The sequence below is a fragment of the Eretmochelys imbricata genome, chromosome 4 (genome assembly GCF_965152235.1).
Source record: "Eretmochelys imbricata isolate rEreImb1 chromosome 4, rEreImb1.hap1, whole genome shotgun sequence".
Taxonomy (NCBI): Eukaryota; Metazoa; Chordata; order Testudines; family Cheloniidae; genus Eretmochelys; species Eretmochelys imbricata.
Genome location: NC_135575.1, coordinates 95,253,683 through 95,272,481, shown reverse-complemented (window position 1 = coordinate 95,272,481; position 18,799 = coordinate 95,253,683). Strand labels below are relative to the sequence as shown.

The following is an 18,799-nucleotide window of genomic DNA, read 5'->3' as shown; positions in this document are numbered from 1 at the left end:
ACAAACCCTCCACCTATGACGAGGTTGTCGCGCTGGTAGAGAGGTGAAGGATGGCGAGGGAGCTGACCCGACCACTTAAGGAAGAGACACCCTGGGTTAAACTAGCAGCATCAAGCCCCAAAGCTCAGGCGACTGGGCCCCTAGGAGGGCCCAGGTGGAAAAAGAGAGAGGCTGAAGGCCCATTGGAGGCCACAAAGAGTTGGAGCACTGAGGGGAAAGAGGATAGTGTCATTAGACTGCCCAAACCGAGAGACCAGGGAATGCCTAGGGCCCCATACAGATGCTACGCCTGCGGGGAGTGGGGACACATAGACACACAGTCCCAATGCCAAGGAGCTTATGCATTGCAACCTGGCGAACTGGGCAGACCCATGTTCCCTGATTCACCTGGTGGGGGTCGTACTAACCCCGCATATGTACACCAGACCAATAAAACTAAATAGGGCAGAAACCACGGCATTGTTGATTCGAGGAGTGCTATCACGCTTATTTCAGGGAAGCTTGTGAAGCGTAGTCAGCTGCTGCAGGCAAAGTGCACAGGGGTAACATGCGTCCATGGGACAGTTTAGTTATTACCCCACCATCCCGGTAAAAACTGAAATCCAGGGGAATACTACTGAGGTAGCAGCAGGTGTAATCCCTAAACTCCCATATACGGTGCTCATAAGGAGGGACTTTCCAGGTTTTGGAGACTTACTCCCGGGAGGGGGATTGGAGAAAGGGGGAAACCCTGAAGTTAGTGAGACATCCACAGCAGACTGTCAATCCCCAATCTTCTCTGAAATATCCCCAGATTTGTCCTCCACTCCCAGGCAGGGTAGAAAGACGAAAAGGGAAAGAAGGGCAGTTAAGGCCTTGGGAACCCGAATACTGACCCAAAGCCAGAGGGTAGCTCTCGTAGGTAGGCGGACCCGAGCAGCTGAAAAGGAGGCCGCCCAGGAGGGAGAAGCACCCGAGCCTGACCCCCACCCGAATGCCTCTGAACCAGTAGAGGCGACAGAGACTGGGCCCCTAGATCTTGGGCAGATTAGCCCCAGGAAAGAAAATTTTGGATGGGAACAGGCTGAAGACCCAATGTACAACAATATTAGGAAGGAGGTGACTGAAATAGATGGGGTCCTCGTGGAAGGGAAAATGCAGGGACCAGGACCCTACTTCATAATGAAGAAGGATCTCCTGTACCGGGTTGCACCAGTACAGGGGCAGAAGGTACAGCAGATCCTAGTACCTCAAAAACACCAGAATGCTGTATTAAGTCTTGCCCATAGTCATCTTTTTTGGGGGCAGAGAAGACCCTGGCAGGGGTCCCACTACAGTTCTTCTGGCCCGGAGTACATGAAGAAGTGTGGAGATACTGTGTGTCCTGCCCAGAGCATCAGCTGCACAGTCCCCGTCCCCACTTGAGGGCACCTTTAGTACCTCTTCCCATCACAGAGGTCCCCTTCAAGCGAATAGCCATGGACCTAGTGGGACCCCTGGAGAAGATGGCTCGGGGCCACCAACAACTTGCTACTCGCTACTATGCTACTCGCTACCCAGAAGCCGTCCCCCTGCGGAACACAGCCTCTAAAAAGATAGCCAAAGAGCTAGTGGGAATCTTTGCCCGAGTGGGGCTACCAAAAGAGATATTAACAGACCAAGGAACCCCATTTATGTCGAAGCTAACGAAGGACTTCTGTATCCTGCTCCATATACATACCTTGAGAACTTCAGTCTATCATCCGCAGACTGACGGGCTGGTAGAAAGGTTCAACTGAACCCTCAAAGCTATGATAAAGAAGGTGACGGGAAGGACTGGTACACCCTACTACCTTACCTTATGTTCGCCATCCGGGAGGTACCTCAGGCCTCAGCCGGGTTTCCCCTCTTTGAGTTATTATACGGGCACCACCCCCGTGGCATACTAGATATTGCCATAGAGATTTGAGAACAGGAACCCAATGAGGGGAGAAATATAACTGAACATGTGTTGCAGATGTGAGATCGGATAGCCCGGGTCACCCCTATTGTACAGGAACATTTGGAAAAGGCGCAGGAGGCCCAGCAAACCCATTACACTCGCCAGGCAAAAGTCCGAGAGTTCCAACCAGGGGATAGGGTGATAGTATTAGTACCCACAGCAGAAAGCAAGCTTTTGGCTCAATGGCAGGGACCCTATGAGGTGGTTGAACCCGGGGGGTGGGGGTGGGAAGTAACCTACAAGGTGCGGCAGCCCGGACACTGGAAACAAGAACAGCTTTATCACATTAACCTCTTAAAACCTTGGAACCCCTGACAGGCGTGTGTAGTGGCCCAAGAGGCCCCGAATCAGGGAAATAACCTGCAGGAGCAGATCAGGATATCCCCTGATCTGACACCAAACCAGAAAAAGTTGGTTTTGGAGATGATCAGCCGGTACCAAGATGTGTTTTCAACTAAACCAGGCCAGACCACTGAAACATATCATCCCATTATCACAAACCCTGGGGCAAAGATAACACGAAGGCCCTACCGGGTCCCAGCGGCGAAAAGAGAGGCGATCAAGGCTGAGGTAAAAAGGATGTTGGAATTGGGAGTCATTGAAGAGTCCCATAATCAATGGTCGAGCCCGATTGTGTTGGTGCCCAAACCCGATGGCACCACTAGGTTTTGTTATGACTTTCGCCGGCTGAATGAGATATCCAAATTCGATGCATACCCCACATCCCGCATCGATGAGTTAGTTGACCGCCTGGGCAATGCCCGATTTTTTTCCACCCTTGATTTAACAAAGGGATATTGGCAGATCCCCTTGGTGGAGGACACAAAAGAAAAAACTGCATTCTCTATACCCAAAGGACTGTTTCAATATACTGTTCTCCCTTTTGGACTGCCTGGGGCACCTGCCACTTTCCAGCATCTTATGGACAAGCTCCTGCGGCCCCATACCAGTTATGCAGCTGCGTACCTCGATGATGTGATTATTCACACCCCCAACTGGGAGACCCACTTGGAAAAGGTGGAAGCGGTGCTGGACACGCTAAGACGGACCTGCCTCACAGCCAACCCAGCCAAGTGTGCTGTAGGCTAGCCGAGGCTAAATACCTTGGCTACATTGTAGGAAGGGGCATGGTCAAGCCCCCACTAAACAAACTGAAGGCTATCCAAAATTGGCCCCAGCCAAATCGGAAAAAGCAAGTCTGGGCATTCATGGGTGTGGTGGGGTACTACTGGCAATTTATTCCCCATTTCCCCACCAGAGCAAGTCCCCTGACAGACCTGATAAAAGACCAGGGTCCAGACATAGTGAAGTGGACAGATGCCTCAGAGAAAGCATTTACGGATCTGTGGACAGCCCTCTGCAGTAACCCCGGGCTTATAGCCCCAGACTTCAACAGAGAGTTCATTTTACAGACGGATGCATCTGAAGTAGGATTGGGAGCTGTCCTATCACAGATGGTTGGAGACGAAGAACACCCAATCCTCTACCTCAGCAGGAAATTCCTCCCGAGAGAGCAGAAGTATGCAGTGGCTGAGAGAGAGTGCCTTGCTGTGAAATGGGCCATGGAAACACTACGTTATTACCTGCTGGGATGACGGTTTACCCTTGTGACCGACCATGCACCCCTCCAGTGGATGCAGAGAAATAAAGAGAAGAATGCAAGGGTGACGAGATGGTTCCTGTTCCTACAACCTTTTCAGTTCACCATACAACACCGGGCTGGAAGCCACCATGGCAATGCAGATGGCTTGTCACGGATACACTGCCTGACATCCCAAGTTGCCCAACCCCGTGGTGTTGAGCAGAGAGGAGGGATATGTGATAGGGTCAGGCCAGATGGCTACAGGAGAGTGATAAAAGGCAGATATATTAGCCCCAGATTAAGCAGGTCCCTTTCCCCTGGGTAAGGTAACAGGGGCGGTTCCAGAACAATCAGGAACTTGCTAAAATCAATTAAAACAGGCAGGCTAATCAAGGCACCTGGTTTAAAAAGGACCTCACTTCAGTCAGTGAGGGCGCGCAAGGAGCTGAGAGTGAGAGGGCGTGCTGCTGGAGGACTGAGGAGTACAAACACTATCTGGCATCAGGAGGAAGGTCCTGTAGTGAGGGTCCAGAAGGTGTTGGGAGGAGGCCATGGGGAAGTAGCCCAGAGAGTTGTAGCTATCACACAGGTGTTACACGAAACACTGTGGACAGCTGTGATCCACAGGGCCCTGGGCTGGAACCTGGAGTAGAGGGCGGGCCTGGGTTCCCCCTATCCCCCAACTCCCTACTGGATACAGGAGGAGTTGACCTGGACTGTGGGTCCCACTAGAGGGGAAGGTCTCTGGCCTGTTCGCCGACCCACTAGGTGGACCAGCAGAGACTGCGGGGTTTGTTCTCCTTTTCCCCATGCTCGCCAGTGATGAGGGTAGCTGAGTGAACAGCAGCTTTGAGCCACAAACAAAAGTGGCCAAAGCGAGGGCTTCCGTGAATCTCTGAGGCGAGCAAATCCGCCAATAAGCGCAGGACCCACCAAGGCAGAGGAACTTTGTCACAATGCATATAAAGATTTTTAGGCGATGTCTACACTAGCAAGCTTACAGCAGCACAGCTGTACTGATGCAGCTGCACCCCTGTAAGATTGTTCTGTAGCCGCTCTATGCTGACGGCAGAGAGCTCTCCCATCGACATAATAAAACCACATCTACGAGCAGCGGTAGCTATGTTGGCGGGAGAAACTCTCGAGCCAACATAGCGCAGTCCACACTGGCGCTTCTGACAGTGTAACTTATGTTGCTTGGGGGATGTTTTTTTCACACCCCAGAGCGACATACGTTATATCAACAAAAGTGGTAGTGTACACATGGCCTTAGTTTAGAAAACTTTTTAGAAGGATTAGCTTCCGCACATTCTTTTAGTTGATGGTTACTGAGATAGGACATACAAACCCCAAAACTTGACAGGAAGGGGCTATGAGCTCAGACATCCTGACCCCACCCATAAGGCATTCCACACTTGGTGGAAGAGCTTTAAGAGGGAGAAGCCCAGCTCCAATAGGGGCAACCCTGGTGGGGTGGGCAGATGATTTCTCCCAGAGGGGCACAGTAGAGAACAAAGCTGTCTGAGATCTCCTGTGAACATGGTGTGATAGTACAAATGGCTGGAGGCCTCTTGCAAGACAAAAGGCATATTAGAGAGACAAGGTGGGTGAGGTTATCTCTTTTATTGGACAAACTTCTGTTGGTGAGAGAAACAAGCATTCAAGCTACACAGAGCCCTTCTTCAGATCTGGGAAATGTACTCAGAGTGTCACAACTAAATACAAAATGGAAGAGATTGTTTAGCAAGGTAGTTAACTCATATTTCAAGGAATTATTCAAGGTGAAGTGGCCTGTTAATACCCCTCCAGTGATAGGGCAAAAAAGGCAGATGGGATGGGGGGTTGTTAGTGGGTTATAGATTGTTATAATAAGCCATAAATCCAGTGTCTCTCTTCAGTCCATGATTTTTAGTGTCTACCAGTTATAAATTTCCCAGACTCATCTTTTGCGAGTGTTAAGCAGGTTTTCTTTGAGTATGAGGACTGAGAGGTCAGACATAGAATGATCACTTTGTAAACAGTGTTTATCCACAAGTGATAGGGTGTTTTTGTCTTTTATCATTTTCCTGTGTGAATTCATTCATGAGCACAGTGATTGTCTGGTTTCACCCACATAGTTGTTATTGGGGCATTTAGCGCACTGGATCAGTACACCACATGTTGTGACATGGATGTGTAAGACCCAGGGATACCGAAAGGGGTGTTGATCATTGTAGCAGTGGAAATATGTCTACACATTTTGCATCTGTTGTTCTCCAGGGTCTGCTGCTGCTGCTTTGAGTTGGTGTGTCCTGGGGTGTGGGGAGCTCGCTTCTGATGATGAACTTGGAGAGGCTGGGGGGTTGTTTGAAGGCCAGAAAGTGGGGATTGGGGGGTGGTTCAGGAAAGATTTATTTCAGAATAGGGTCCTCACTGCGTATGGGTTGTAATTGTTTGATACGCCATATGGGTTCCAGCATGGGATGATGGTAGGTGACAACGAGGGATGTGCAGTCAGAGAGGGGTTTATTTCTGTACTGAAGCAAGTTCTCTTGGGGTATTTAGGTGATAGGCCTTGCCCATCTGCTCAGGGTCTAACTGATCACCACATTTGGGTTGGGAAGGAATTTTCCCCTGGGTCAGACTGGCAGAGACCCTGGCGGGGTGGGACAGGAAGGTTGCCTTCCTCTGCAGCACAGGGCACACATCACTTGCAGGTTTAAACTACTGTAAATGGTTGATTCCCTGTAACTTGAAGTCTTTAAATCATGATTTGAGAACTTCAATAACTTACCCAGAGGTTAGGGGCCTATGACAGGAGTGGGCAGGTAAGGTCCTATGGCCTGCAATGTGCAGGACATCAAACTAGATCAGGGTTTCTCAAACTTCATTGCACTGCGACTCCCTTCTGATAACAAAAATTACTACATGACCTCAGGATGGGGACTGAGCTTGCCCAAGCCCTGCTCACCCGGGTGAGTGGGTGGGCAAAGCCCAAGCCCCACCACTCAAGGCAGGGGTGAGAGGGTGTCAAGGTTCCTCCCCCACTCTGAACTCTAGGGTACAGATGTGGGGACCTGCATGAAAAACCTCCTAAGCTTATCTTTACCAGCTTAGGTCAAAACTTCCCCAAGGTACAAAATATTCCACCCGCTGTCCTTGGATTGGCCGCTACCACCACCAAACTAATACTGGTTACTGGGGAAGAGCTGTTTGGACGCGTCTTTCCCCCCAAAATACTTCCCAAAACCTTGCACCCCACTTCCTGGACAAGGTTTGGTAAAAAGCCTCACCAATTTGCCTAGGTGACTACAGACCCAGACCCTTGGATCCTAAGAACAATGAACAATCCTCCCAACACTTGCACCCCCCCTTTCCTGGGAAATGTTGGATAAAAAGCCTCACCAATTTGCATAGGTGACCACAGACCCAAACCCTTGGATCTGAGAACAATGAAAAAGCATTCAGTTTTCTTACAAGAAGACTTTTAATAAAAAATAGAAGTAAATAGAAATAAAGAAATCCCCCCTGTAAAATCAGGATGGTAGATATCTTACAGGGTAGTTAGATTCAAAAACATAGAGAACCCCTCTAGGCAAAACCTTAAGTTACAAAAAAGATACACAGACAGAAATAGTTATTCTATTCAGCACAATTCTTTTCTCAGCCATTTAAAGAAATCATAATCTAACACATAGCTAGCTAGCTTACTTACTAAAAGTTCTAAGACTCCATTCCTGGTCATCCCCGACAAAGACAGACTATAGACAGACACACAGACCCTTTGTTTCTCTCCCTCCTCCCAGCTTTTGAAAGTATCTTGTCTCCTCATTGGTCATTTTGGTCAGGTGCCAGCGAGGTTACCTTTAGCTTCTTAACCCTTTACAGGTGAGAGGAGCTTTCCCCTGGCCAGGAGGGATTTCAAAGGGGTTTACCCTTCCCTTTATATTTATGACAGAGGGCAAAGCCGAAACCCAAGGGCTGAAGCCCCAGGCAGGGGGCCTGTAACCTGGGCCCCACTGCCCAGGGCTGAAGCCCCACTGCCCCAGGCCCCAGCAAGTCTAAGCCACACCCAGTGACCCCATTAAAACGGGGTCACAACCCACTTTGTGGTCCCAACCCACAGTTTGAAAACTGCTGGACTAGATGATCATGGTGGTCCCGTCTGACCTTAAAGTCTATGATGCGATCTACTTCTCTGGTGGAGTGTCCTCCTTTGGTAAAGGCAGTTTTGAATGTGTTACAGTATATATCCTGGACTGGTCTCTGAGCTGTGTGAATAGAGAGGTTTGACAGGGTGCTGAATGGGGAGCACAGGGGGAATCAATGAAAGGACAGAAACTAATTGTCTTTGCTTTTAAGGCTCTTCAAATAATTCCTATCCTGCCTATCATTTCTTATATGCTGTTTAGATGTAAATTCCTACCCTCACACCAGTAATGCCAGCCTTCATCACCCATTTGTTAAATATTTAAATAAGCACCTTTGTGCTTTCTCCTGTGCTGTCTCTCATTCATGGAAGGAGCTCCCTGTAAACAAATGTCAAGCCTTGTTTCCCTCCTTCAAATCTCTCCTTAAAACTCTCCTCTTCCTTGATGCCTACTGTTTGATGCCCTTTTGACCTGAGTAGCTAGCCAATATTTGGGGTTTTGCAGGTTATTCCTGTTAAAAGGAGAAACTGACAATGGAGTCAGGTATTTCTTTAATGCAGTGCTGTTTATTTACACAAATATACACAATGTTTTGTTTCTCTGAACACAGTAGGAATCAGACAATAGGAGAATTTCTTTGCTCACAATTCAAAGCCTCTTTCTCACCAGCAATCAGCCCAAAAGCTCTCTCTCTTTCTATTAGCTTTTCTTCCACATCTTGCTACAAGTGCTTCTGTGGCTGTCTCTGGGGCTTTCTTATTGCCTCCTTTCTCTGCTTCTGTTGTGCCTGTGCTACTTTTCTCTCACGTCCACACAGCTCCATCAAATAATACCCTACCTCCTGCTTTTGCATTTAGTCCCCAGCCAAACCCCTCTGTCCACACAGCTCAGAAAGCAGCCTTGGATATATCCTATGTTTTGGGTAGATAGTGTGACACTGGCAGACCAGGTGCCAGCTCATGTCAAGGCCTCAGGCTTTACTGACAGATGCATAGCTGGAAACCAGTCTGACTTACCTGTGGGTTAGTACAATTAAAATAGAAATTAGTGTTATAAGCATTTTTTTAGACTTTATGGAAAGCTTGTAAATTGCTACAGGAATTAATCTCACTTATAACTTCTATAACCCATGCTATAAAGTAGTGCTTAAGTGTTTGCTCTCTAACTGTAAAATGTTTGTTCTGAAACTATGTAATTAATCAAATGAAAAACCCTTCACCAACTGCAAAATGGTGGATTCCTACAGAAAGCGTTATCTCCTGCCCATCAGGCAAGACTATTGAATACAAATGGATCATTGTGGAATGAAGGTTTTGTGGAACGATTACTTCCCTTACAGCCCAGAAGAGGGTAAGTGTCCAAGCCCTCCTCCCATCACAGCTTGAATGCTGGGGTAAGGGAATAAAAGTGCCTGTTAACGAGAATTTATTATTCTTTTGTTGTTTGAACTCTGAGGGGCGAGGATTTCTAAACATATGCCAGAAGTCCCCAACTGTTTTGCCTGAGTTAGCTCCTAAATCATATACAGACTTTGCTTACTGTAGAAATTTCTATTACCTTTTGAAACCTGACTATAACTCATTTGTGCGTGTTATGCTTACTTGTTTTGACCTTGTAAATAACTATATCTTTTTCTTAGTTAATAAGGTCTGGTCTATACTACAGAGTTAGGTTGACATAAGGCAGCTTACGTTAACCTAACTATGGAAGTGTCTACAATTAAAATTTCGTTTCCAGCGATGTAACTGCCCTGCTACGCCAACTTAATAACTCCACCTCCATGAGCAGCGTAGAGTCAAGGTTGATGTAGTTAGGTCAACACCGTGTCAGTACAGACACTGCGTTGCATATGTTGACTGTTACTGGCTTTCGGGAGCCATCCCACAGTGCCCCACACTGACAGTACAATCAATACAAATGCTCCTGATGAGGACGGGCACCGCTGACAGAAGGGACAAAGTGTAGACATGCAAGAGACATATAATTTCTGTGGCGGCTGTACACCAACATAAGTTAGGTCAACATAATTTTGTAGTGTAGACATGACCTAAATCCTTAGTTAGTTTTTTATAGGATTGGCTACAATTCACTGGGAAAGAATTCATAGTGCTGCTGATCTTACTGCAGCACAAAAGAGTCATATAATGGGCCCCCAGGACTCCGTGTCACACATGGGGCAATGCAGAACCAGTGTGCACACAGCAGCATGAGTGTTATTCCAGTGTGGTTGCTTTAACTATCTTGAGAAGAGTAATGCAAGTGCAGCCATATCCTACAAAGAAGGGTTAACAGCTGCTTTGCGTCAGAGTGATGCAAAGCAGCTGCAGTGTACTGGTGAATTTGATCCTTTACGGTAATTATTCCTCTAAAATTAAACTGTTGGATCAAAATTTTCAAAAGTGGCTTCTGAGTTGGGGATGTTTGTTTCTGGGAGTTGAACCTGAGACATCTTAGGGCCTGATTTGTAGAATTATTGACTTCAAATGACATAGCGCCTCTGAAAATCACGTCCAGAATATCTCAAGATGTATATGCAAAATTGGAGACTCCCACAATCAATGGCCACTTTTGAAAAATTCTGGAGCTACACACATGTGAAGCTATTCCCATAGCTTCGTCTTGGGACATCAACCATCCACTCTCCTCAAAATTAACTATATGGTTTGGAAAAGGACTTATTAAAACAACATTTAATTAAATAGTTGTCAGCAATAAAAAACATTGGTAATGTTTGTGTTTTATTAAATATTTTAATTGTTGCCACCTTTGATTATCTGGGAGTAGCAGGATTATTTCAGAAGAGCCTAACTAACTCATAATGTTAATCTTTGATTTATTAAAAAAATTGGCTTACCTTAATAAACAAGACCATACATGAAATATTTTATTAAGTATTTTGAGTTTCAGTCCTCTGTGGATTGTGAATATATATGAGACTATTTAACTATTTTCATCATAGAAGCATCTTAGTTGCTCTTGTTTGTTTCCTCATCAAAACACATAAGAACGGCCATACTGGGTCAGACCAAAGATCCATCTATCTCAGTATCCTGTCTTCTGACAGTGGCCAATGCCAGGTGCCCCAGAGGGAATGAACAGAACCAGTAATCATCAAGTGATCCATCCCCTGTTGCCCATTTCCATCTTCTGGCAAATAGAGGCTAGGGACACCATCCCTGTCCATCCTGGCTAATAACCATTGATGGACTTATCCTCCATAAAGTTATCTAGTTCTTTTTTGAACCATGTTATAGTACAAATGCTATACTGTATTTTCAGGTCATCTGAAGACGATATATAGCAGTCAGTGATTCCAGCTGCAGTCTATAAAACATAATATAGTAACTGTCTAGACCAGTGTTTCTCAAATGCAGCCACCATGGCCACATGCAGCTACCAGGAGCTTTTCTTGTGGCCACATCCTCCTGGGCAATTACTGGGAAGTGGGGGGTGGCAAAGCAGTGGACCTTCCCCCAGAGGGGTTGGACCCTGCTCCCCTCTGGAGCCACAAACTCTGGAGGAGCAGGCCACCAGTGAGTTCCCCACCTTCCCAGAGGTGGTGAGGCTCGGCCTTTAGCCCAGGGGTCGCAGGCTCTGCTCATGGGGCTTCTGGCTCTGGATCCCAGCTTTGCCGCATGGGGTGGCAGCCCTCAGCTAACCCTCCCCACCCCACCCCCGCCTCAGTGGCTCCCCATCGCCCCTTGCCCCCACTGTCTTCCTACCCACCTTCCCATTCAGGGCTTAGTTTGTCCCCTGGCATGCAATGGTTGACTAAGTCTGCTGTGAAAATTGGGTATTTGTATGTTTGTTAATAGCACTTTTCACAGCCGCCCAGCTAACTAGTAAGTCTTGTGAAAAGTGATATTAACAAACATACAAATATTACTTTTTACAGCAGCAGACTTACTAGTTAGCAAGTCTTTTTTAAAAAAGCAACCTAAAAGCAAAAGAAACAAGAACAAAAAAAACCAAGAATGCGCACAGTACCTTATTTGTGTTTCTAGTCTGTGTAGGTCCAGTAAAGAATAGACAACTGTACATTATTTTTATTATTGAGTCTTCAAAAAAACCTCTACATGAATAAATTACAATGATCTGGTCATGTACAGGTGCATATTTATTTGTTTTTCCCTAAAGGTAATTGAGTATTTTAGGAAAAATTGTCAAAGCGGCGAGCAGCAAGAGTTGGTGGCCGCACTCTGAGGCCACCAAAAATTTTGCTGTGAGAACCCTGACCTAGATTAAAACTTCAGCTCATGCAGAAAAGTGTACCTTCCGGTGAAATGAGGTATTAAGACTGAAAAATGCCCAATTTGGCCTTGACATCACTAAGTCCAGCTCCATTGAAGCAAAGTTCCTTCACTTATGCCAGGGCTGAATTTACCCAAGAGTATTTAATTCAATGTCAGCTGAGCCTCCACATTAATAAGATGCTCAAGAACAAGATTTGCTTTTACCCTGTTGTTCTATTACACTCAGGAGCCCTGATTCAAAGGAAGGGAGTGTCCAGCTACCACAAACCAAATTATTTTGCACTTAAATAAAAACTGGTCTGAGAATTTCGTGATTTGCTATTACTAACATATTATTTATTTAAATAAAATAACAGCAAACATTTAAGTAGAAAGGACTTCTCCCTACAGAAAGTTTTACTGAATTCTTCACTGTATTACACTGATATGCCTAGGAGATCTATTCCTCCTCTCTGTTATAAGGGTAGTTAACAGAGTGCTGTTAATATCCTCTCTCCTCCCAGGCGGGGGGGGGGGGGGGGGAATTGAAACTGGAAATTGAACTGGGCTAAAAAGTTATAAAGTAGGCAGTGCTGTCTCTGCCACTACTACCACCTACTAGTTTTGCATGGAGAGAGGGGTGTCTCCCTTATTCTCACAGCAAACAATTTAGGCCCCTAAGCTACCTGAGTCAGAGTGGGGAGTTGTGGATGACAAGCAGAGATAGGCAAAACCTATAATGTGGCCATTTCTGTAAGAAGGGCACAGCTTGTGACACACCCCTCTCCTGTGCATTCCCCATTAGCTAGCTTTCATGGTTCCCTGCCTGCATGCTGGCTTTTGTGGATTGCATTTTTTATGCATCTAACTCTCCCCAAAAAGAAAAGGAGGACTTGTGGCACCTGAGAGACTAACAAATTTATTTGAGCATAAGCTTTCGTGAGAGTGAGCTGTAGCTCACAAAAGCTTATGCTCAAATATATTTGTTAGTCTCTCAGGTGCCACAAATACTCCTTTTCTTTTTGCGGATACAGACTAACATGGCTGCTACTCTGATAACTCTCCCCAGGCCTTGTATTGGGATCCTAGATTTGTGGATCCTAGCATAGTTATTATGATTTTTGAGGTGTCTGGAAGTTAAGCATTGCAAAAGTCAGCCCTGCAATGTTTAAATCCCATTTTGAATCCTGGCCAAACAGCTTTTCAGATTTTATGCCATGCCTGTGGTGGAGGCAAAGGCAGCACTTTTTCCTTCATTCTTGTATCTGCAAAGTCATGATCAGCCCTGGGGTCCAGAAGGATAGCAAAAGTGTGGGGGGGGGAGGGGGGGAAGCACGGAAGAGGAGGAAGCAACCAAAATATCTAAAAAATTCCTCCCCCAACACACCCCAGACCTTTCCACAGCCCTCAAGGAAGTCCCCACCATCAGTCCAACCCCTCACAGAGCTCCGGTTCCCCCCCCACACACACACACAACCATTCCTTCCCTTCCCTTCCCTTCCCTGCCCTGCTGGAGGGCCCCTCACCGTTGGGTGACAGGTCTGTTTCCTAGACCAGGCTGGTCTCCAGTGCCAAGAGGAACCACCACCATGGTTTCCTCAGCTGGCAGGTGAAGGCCCAGTATGTGGCACAATGCAGGTCCTGGCTGGCATACTGCAGAGCAGGCCCTGAGTGCCAGCTGGGCTGTGTTGCTCTCCCTCCCAGCCATGAAACGGTCTGCCATTTCACATTTGAATAGGAGAGGGCAACTTTCAGCAGGGGCTCCTGCTGAAAAAAGATTTTTTGAAGGTTAAGCTGTAAAAATTTGTCTGTTTCAGAAGCATTTTTTGTGATTATTTCCTGTATCACTCAGCTGTGCCTCCCACCTCCATACAAGTCACCTGCAAGTGCCCCCCACCCCAAAGTGCCCTCACCCCATACTCACCTCAAATCACCTGGCAGTGCCCCCCACCAAGCAATGCCCCTGTACTCACCCCCAGATCACCTAGCAATGCCTCCCACCGCTATACTCTACCTCAATCACCAGGCAGTGCCCCCATCAGATAGCTCCCTCAATCACACATCCATAGAGAGAGCAAGGGATGAAGGGGGGTCCTCATTCCACCCCCTCTTCCAAGCAGTCTGACTCACCAGCTACAAGTACACAGGGTGCACTGATTTACTTGTGCCTTGTCCCACCCAGAGCGGCAGTGCCTGACAGCGCTGTGGGTCAATCACAGCTCTTCTGTGAGAACAGGGCTCTGAAGCAACCCTGGGGTCCACTCAGAGCACTAGCAGGCTGCCTTCATGCTCAGGTGAGCCAGTAGACAGTTCATTTGCAACCCAGGACTGCTCCTCAGGGGAGCAGCTGCCCGCCCCCTCTGCACTGCCTATCTGGCATCCCTGGCTGTGAACATACTCAGGTTTTTAAAATGAGGGCAACAGCCATTTCCCTACCTCCATCTCCTGCACCTGTTTGATGAGCAGATCTCTGGAAAGTTTTTTATCTTTACAGATTAGATCAATCATCTTCAGCTCTGACTGGCCACTTTTGCAATGTAAAAATTGACTGTAAGGATTCTTTCCACAACAACTTAGTGAGGTTTTGGGGATTTTAATCCATCACTGATTTACTTGTGCATCTTCTTGTTAGTACAATCCTGTAAGGCAGTCACGCGATCCTTCCAGCACCCACACAACAGTTTCACAGTATCTGAGCCAAAAATGGAAGTCATCTTTAACTATAACCTCCTTCTTCTCTAACTAGTTCTTAAATTTCTCACCACAACATATTGAGCTAAAGTTATCCTGGGTATCTACCTCCACTGTTGAGATTTTTTTGTGTCCTTCTTTTTCCCTTGTTATCTTTTATAAAGCTCTTTGTTCTCCTTGTTTTCTGTAAAAGCAGGATATTTTGAAGAAATTAAACCTTTAAAGATCCTATCTGTTTACCAGGAACACTAAAATTCCCTGGGTACTATTCCTAAGTCTGAGGCTTTGCCCCAATGTACTTGGCCCAAATTTTCCCTCCCCAAAGTTTCGTGCAGTGTACTGTATGTGGTTTCCCTTTTTAAAACCTGGCTGCTGCAACTAAACTGCAAAACACTCCCTCTTTCCCGGTGATACAGATTTGTTTTACTGATAAAGCACTCATTTTATGATTAGTGTATCAGTGAAGTGGGGGAGGGCTCTCTGGGAGCAGGAGCAGCTTTGGTAAGACAGTGCTTTGAGTATGCTCTTCAGTGACCATCTCAATATTTTATTTATTTATTTATGGCAGGTCTGTGGACCCCCCCCCACACACACACACTTTAAGCACTGCATATCATCTCTGTTTCAACAGTATTTCACAGTGTAAGCTTCTTCATTACTAGTTTTATATTGTTAAGAGGACAGCAGAATCCAGATTCACCATGAATACCACCTTCCTGATATGTCTGTTGTGACTAAGTTGCTTAAGGATGGATATAAAGAGACAATTAGCAGGTTAAGAACAAATTATTAAATAAAAAAGTGTTTTAATGTATTGTTCAATCACAGCTATTAGACAGCTTTTATTATTTAAATAGCATTGTGACACATTATCATAGGTAGGACATGTCACACCAAGAACAGAATCTGTGTTCTGCACAGCTTATGGTGAAAAGGATCAGTCCTACTCCAATTGATGATTGCATACAGTACAGTTCATTAGAATACACACTTGCATTACAAGAATAACATTTCTCTATGGTTGGCTCCCTTTTGTTGTTATAAATATATATAATATTCCACTTCTATTACCAGACATACTCTGTATCTAATTTTGTTTCTTTACTTACAGTCATGAACCACCCACCATTTCTCTTGTGCATATTAACTAATTGAGTCCATTTTAATGGATTGGCCCAGTTATTGAACTAAGGTCAAGTCCCGGGCTCCTCATTCATTTTTTACTCAGTTATTCCTCAGGCAAACACTGCGTCAGAATTTCAGGCCTCAGCTTCATTGGCTACATGGGGAGTTGTGCATGTGCATCCAACAGCAGAAGATGGCCCAGAGTTCTTAAATATGTCACATTTGACGGAGACTGGTACCACTGCAACTGAGCGTATAAGGAGATACCCTGGTATCCTCTTGATAATTTCCCAGTCTTACTCATCAACCTTAACTGTAAACATCAGCCCTAACCTGCAGTTTAGCTCTGTGCCATATCCATATCTATCCTTTATTAACAATGCCCAAAAACTCAACCACTGTACTTCAACCAGATAACTGATTGAGCAGAAACCCTTCAACTGTTCTACTATAATACAGTAAAGATATAAGAACCAGAGGCACTGTGACTACTTTAGTATTGAATCATCAGGTTTGTCTACATGATCTAGTTCATAGATATACCATCAACTAACTTACTGCAGATAAAAATCTACAACCTCTGCCAGAAATCTAAAAAACAGACTCTCTTCCACTTCACTTATTCAGTGACACAAAGGACCACTAACATCAGTGTTTCAGAGAGGCCTTCACGTGTCAATCCTTTCTATTTACTATACAGCAGAAATATTGTTAAAATGAAGTTTTTGAAAAATATGTACCCTGTCTCACCAAACTTAGTACCCAGAGAGAGAGAATGCAAAATTGCTTCAGATAATACTCTGAGTCAAATCAATGGAAGCCCAATTAGTATCCAAAAGAATTTCAGTCAAAAAAGAGAGATTCCTCAGGGTGGCAGTGAAAAGGTGTTAGTTAACTTCACCTTTATTTTGAGCCATTAGTTAACTGAGACAAGACATGCATGGTTAGGTAACTGTTCCAAGAAGCTTTTGAAACCAAAGCCATGTGCACAGAAAATTGAGGGATTAATCCTTGTCCCAAGACAAGTACACCTGTGAACTCTGTAGTCAATATAGTAATACAAGTATACATCTGGGCCTTGATCCTCCACTATGTCTAAGCTCTGCTCTCTAGTGGAGAGTGGTGGCTGCTGGGATCCACTTGCATCTCTCTGATCTTTGGCTGCATGCCCCAGCGGAAGTTAGAGCAGCAAGGGGCCTACTCTAAATTCTGCAACTGGTATAAACTTTGTAATACACTATTATCCAGTAGAGAATCAGGCACAGTGGCACTCTGCTCCACCATGCCCTGTTGTGCCCCTCCTTCCCCTTATGCCCTGGATGGGGCATCTGACATAGGAGGCAAGAGAGCCACCTCCACCAACTTTCTGCAGGTGGAAGCACAGAAGGAATTCTCCACTGGCTATCTCCAGCCATTTAAGGCTAGTTTCTGCTGCTTAAACTGCACAAAGTGGTCTTAGTGGAGCAGAGAATCCAGCCTTTGATTTTGAGGATATTTTTGTCCATATCAGGTGTAGGTTGTCTGATAAAAATGATTCCAGAGCTCACTTGAGGGTGAGAGAATTTGTCTATGCTACAAAAATTACTTATTGCTGACCATAGCTGAATTGGTGCTCACAATGATTCAGCTACCAGTGTAGCAAAGAACAAGCTTGTGTTCTGCTTCGTTTCAGTAACCACAGTTAAATGAGTAGACCAGTGTAAAGGAGAGAAAAATTTGGCTTATCTTGAGTTATTCACATCAAATACTGTTTCTCCTGTGATACAGCAGGGTCAGGGAGTACTAGCAGAGAGGAGACATATAAACCCTAGGATAACCAAAGCGTAGTTCCCTGTAGACTAGGAAAGGTTACTACAGGTTATTTGGAGCACCTGTAGTCAATTAAAGCAATCAGGGGTTGTGAGGAAGGAGAGAGGACTGGAGTTTGGAGGTTTGTTGCTTAGAGGTGAGAGACTAGAGAGTCAGAGGAAGGGAGACTCCTGAGGACTAGATGATCTCCTGAGGTCCCTTCCAACCTTGATATTCTATGACTCTGCCCCAGCAGGACAGAGAGACTCCCTCCCCCAGTGTCAAGGACTGAGGGTAACTCTACTGAAGAGGGTAAGAAACCTGCAGGGATTGAGAGGGACTGAAGCTCAGAGTGAGGGGCAAACCAGACCCCTTCCCTCCTCTACCACCTTCCTGGGCCACTAACAGGGTCCTTGGTACCCCAAGAGCAGCAGCAAGGGGCAGTGTCCTAACCCCCCCACCACACACACACACACACACCAAGAAAAGCTTGGGTCCCAATATTGGCCATTTAGCCACATTCCTTACATTTACATGAACTAAATTCAAAGGGAAGTAAAGTCTGCAGATAAGGGGGAAAAGGTCTACATGGGGTTGTACAGTAGACAAGGCTACAAGCAATTTTAATCCTGGCCTTTCCTAACTTTTGCAAAATGCTAGATTTTTGCAATCTCAATGTTCTTGTAATGTAGTCTCTTGTATCTAATAATGTATGAAGCAAACACAATATTGCTGCTGTAATGTAGCCTGACTGTATTCTCTGTCTTAGTGCATGCTACTGGTTCCTGTCTCTTTGGGTGTGTCTTTGCTGCAGAGTTAGCCTGGGTGTGAGCGGTTATACTGCAAAGTCATACCCAAGTTACTGTGTCCTCACTAGTGCTGTGCTCGACAGTGTGTGTTGCTAAGATTCTGGGGGCATAATCCATGGTTCTTTGTGCTGAACTCTATAGTTCTTTCACAGTGAACTCTGAGAACTTGTCAGTCCTTCTGGGCACAAAGTGGAAATTGTGGGAAGGCACTGGAGGAATATCAGCCCTTGAGTGATTTAGCTAGCGTGCTCAGTGAAAAGTGGGCAGGTTACCAGCCTGATCAAAGGCAGAAGCCAGGCTCTAACCCTTATCCTGAGGAGTGTCTGCTAGCCCAGGTTGAAAACACCACCTAACTCAGGTGGGAGATATTAATGTGTGCATGGGGGGTTGGAGGGAGTACTTGCATGAGTGCCTATACTAACTCTGCAAAGAAGACATGTGGGAGTCTTAGGCTCAACAGGGGTTGTAGTACTCAACAGCGG

At 45.8% G+C, this 18,799-nt stretch overlaps 1 protein-coding gene across 7 annotated transcripts in view; it reads right to left on the bottom strand.

The window, feature by feature from the left end:
* TEC (tec protein tyrosine kinase) overlaps positions 1-18,799 on the bottom strand; it is a 92,944-nt gene that overhangs the window by 57,679 nt on the left and 16,466 nt on the right. The gene's annotated exons all lie outside the window — the stretch shown is intronic.